This window comes from Myotis davidii, unplaced genomic scaffold (genome assembly GCF_000327345.1).
Source record: "Myotis davidii unplaced genomic scaffold, ASM32734v1 scaffold555, whole genome shotgun sequence".
Lineage (NCBI taxonomy): Eukaryota > Metazoa > Chordata > Mammalia > Chiroptera > Vespertilionidae > Myotis > Myotis davidii.
In genome coordinates this window covers 685319-689052 of record NW_006286315.1, presented here as the reverse complement: position 1 = coordinate 689052, position 3734 = coordinate 685319, and the positions used below count along the sequence as shown (strand labels likewise).

Below are 3734 nucleotides of genomic sequence, written 5' to 3'. Positions count from 1 at the left end.
GGCTGCCTCCTGCATGCCCCCTAATGGGGTTTGAGCCTGCAACCCAGGCATGTGCCTTTGACTGGAATTGAACTCAGGACCCTTCAGTCCACAGGTTGACATTCTATCCACTGAGCCAAACCACCTAGGGTTCAAGTACTATTTTTTTAAAAACCTTTGAAATTTTTATTAGGATTGTAGATCAGTTTTATTGTTGATGTACTTACATTATTAAGTCTTCTTATCCATGGATATATTATATCTCTCTATTTATTTGGGTCTTTTAAAAACTTCTTGCAATAATTTTTTTAGTTTTCTATTTAGAGGTCTTTGCATATCTTTTTCTAATGTTATTCTTTAGGCATTGATATTTTTTAAAGCTATTTTTAATGTATTTTAAAATTTTATTTTTCTGTTTACTGCTGGAACACTGTTGATCTTTGTATATTGATACTATATCCAGTAGCGTTGTTAAAATCTTTTATTAATTCTAACATTTATCAGTAGAGTCTTTTGGATTGTCTTCATATAGAATCCTTATCTAAGAACTAGAGGCCTGGTGCATGGATTTGTGCAAAGGTGGGGTCCCTCGGCCTGGCCTATGGGGATTGGGCTGAAACTGGCTCTCTGACATCCCCCAAAGGGTCCTGGATTGCAAGAGGGCAGTTCTCAGGTGACACACCCCAGAATCGGGCTCCCTCCTCTCTGGTTCCAGGTGCATTGCCTGAGAACCACAGCTGCAAAGTCACTGCAGCTCGGCAGCTCCTGCATTGAGTGTCTGCCCCCTAGTGGTCAGTAGGCATTATAGCTACTGGTTGGAGGCCTGGTCACTCCTAAATACCCCTCTCCCCCTGCTGGCCTGGTTACCTTTTACTGCCCCCTCTGCTGGCCTGGTCACCCCCAACTTCTCCCCACCCCCCCCTGCTGGCCTGGTTGCCCCTCACTAACGCCCCTGCCAGCCTGGTTGTAGGCAGCCATCTTGTGAGGGCGTGAGGGTTAATTTGCATATTACCTCTTTATTATATGGGATATAGATAATGACTGTCTTAGGTTTCCCCCTTACAACCCTTATACCATTTACCAGTATATCGCTTCCTGACCTACTACACTGGCTAAATGCTAACTAGAAATTATAGTAGTGAGCTTCCTTATCTCATCCAAAATCTTAAGCTGAAAGCTTTCAGCTCTAGTCTTTTATTGGCATCCTTTATGAGATTCAGGAAGTTTCATTCTTTCCTATGAGTTTTTATGATATATGAATGTTGAGTTTTATCAAACACACTTTCTGCAAGACCTGACATGACCATGACTTTTCTTTTAATTTATTAATGTGATGAATTCTATTTATTGATTTTCTAATGTTAAATCAATGTGCATTCCTAGGATAAATTTAATTTGATCATGGTCTGTTATCCTTTAATATATCGCTTGATCCAGATTGTTTTATTTTATGATTATTACACTCATATTCATGAATAAAATTGGCCTGTTTCTTCTTTTTCTATTACTGTTTTGTTGGGTGTTAGTATAAAAGTTATGCTAGTCTCCCAAAGTTAGTTGGAAAAGTTTTTTCTACTTTCTCAAAGAGATATATAAGTATTTTTTTCTTTCTTTAATTTTGGTAGAATTCACTAGTGAAGCAATTTGGGTCTTGAATTTTTATCAGACATTTTTAAATTACAGATTTAATTTCTTGAATAGTTATAGGACTAAGGTTTTCTATTTCTTTTTATGTCATGTTATATTTTTCTATAAATCTTTCCATTTTGCCTAAATTTTCAAATTTATTGGCATAAAGTTGTTCATAATATCCTCTTATTTTTGTAGTTAAGTCCCTTTTCATTTCTTATACTTGCTATTCATGCCTTCTCTTTTCTCATTCTCACTAGGGATTTATCAATTTGTTAGTATTTTCAGTTTTGGCTTTGTTGATTCTCAGTTATGTTTTTTCTTTTACATTTATTTATGCTTTTAAATTATTTCCTCCCACGACTTTTGTTGGGTTTCTTTTATTTTCCTAACCTGTAGAAATGAATGCTTAGCTAATTTATTTTAGCCTTTTTCTTCCTTAAAATATGCAATTATGGCTATAATTTTTCCTTCAAGCACTGCTTTAGCTTTACAAATTTTGTTGTTACGTATTTCATTATATATAATTCAGTTCAAAATAATTTTATGAAATATATTTTTCCATTCCCTTATTTTTAGTCCATGTCTTTCAATCTGAAGTGAGTCTCTTGTAGAAAACAAACATATGTAAGAGTCTTGTTATATATTCAGCTACCATAAGTCTTTTGATTAGAGCATTTAAGCCATTTGCATTTAAAGTAATTATTGATAGATATGTATTTATTGTTGTTTTACTATTCATACTTTGTTGTTGTTGTTAATCCTCAACCAATATTTTTTCCATTGATTTTAGAGAGAATGGAGGGGTGGGGGACAGAGAAAGAAGACATTGTTGGGGATTCATTCCACAAAGTAGCTGCTATTCTTGTTTTGCACATTGAGCATTTGCTCGTCCACCTCCCTCATCTGCTGTCCACAGAAGACAGCAGCCATGGTGAGGTATGGGCCGTGGCAGGGGTCACAGGCAGCCATCATGATCTTGGCATTAAATACCTGCTGGATGAGTTTGGGTATAGTGAGGGCCCGATGCTGCCTCCATGGCTGGTTAGAGAGGCAAAGCCAGGCATGAAGAAGTGGAGGCATGGGAAGGGCACCGTGTTGACTTCCAGCTTGCAGAGGTCAGCATTGAGCTGGCTAGGAAAGCAGAGGCAGGTGGTGACACTGCTCATGGCAGCTGAGGTGAGGGGGTTCGGGTCCTGGCAGGTTGGCAGGGTCAGCTTGAGGGTGTGGAAGCAGATGTCGTAAAGGGCCTTGTTATCAATGCAGTAGGTCTCATCAGTATTCTCTACCAACTGATGGACAAAGGAGGTGGCATTGTAGGGCTCAATCAATGTCGGACACTGGGTGAAGGTGCCACACTGAAGCTGTTCATGATGCAGTCAGGATACTCTTTATGGATCTTGCTGGTGAGGAAGGTGCCCATTCCAGAGCCTGTGCCCCAGCCCAGTGAGTGGGTCAGCTGGAGCCCTGCAGGTAGTCACAGCTCTCTGCTTCCTTCCACACCACCTACAGAACTGAGTCAATCAACTCGGCCCCTGCTGTATAGTGGCCCTTGGCCCAGTCGCCTGCTCTAGGCTGACCAAAAACAACGTTGTGTGCTCTGAAGATCTGGCCAGAAGGACCTGAGCAAACAGAGTCCATGGTCCCAGGTTTTGGATCCACCAAGATAGCAAGAGGAGCATATTTTCAACCCGCGGCTTCATTGTAGTACATGGAGATGTGATCCAGCTGCAGGTTGCTGTCCCCATGGTAGGTGCTGGTGGGATTAATGCCATGTTCATCACTGATCACCTCCCAGAACTTGGCACCGATCTGGTTGCCACACTGGCCACCCTGGATGTACACAATTTCCCTCATGGTTAAAATGTTTTTCTCACCTCAAAGTGTGTACAGGGCAAGAAAATACATAAAGTTTTTCTCTGCTGCTGCTCACAGGCTGGTAGAATGGGACATGCCCCAGAGGGTGGAGCAGCTACTCCAAACATACAGGAAGTTTCAAGGTTGAGTTGCTTGTATTTCATTTTTCCCCTCTATTAGTTTGATAGTTATTCATGCTTTTATTATTTTTAGTGATTATATTCTAGAAATTACAATATGCTACCTTGAGTTATCACTATCAAATAGGA

General features: G+C 40.1%; 1 pseudogene; it reads right to left on the bottom strand.

The window, feature by feature from the left end:
* LOC102773698 overlaps nucleotides 1–3496 on the bottom strand; it is an 18157-nt pseudogene extending 14661 nt beyond the window's left edge.
* Nucleotides 3497–3734: the final 238 nt, after the last annotated feature.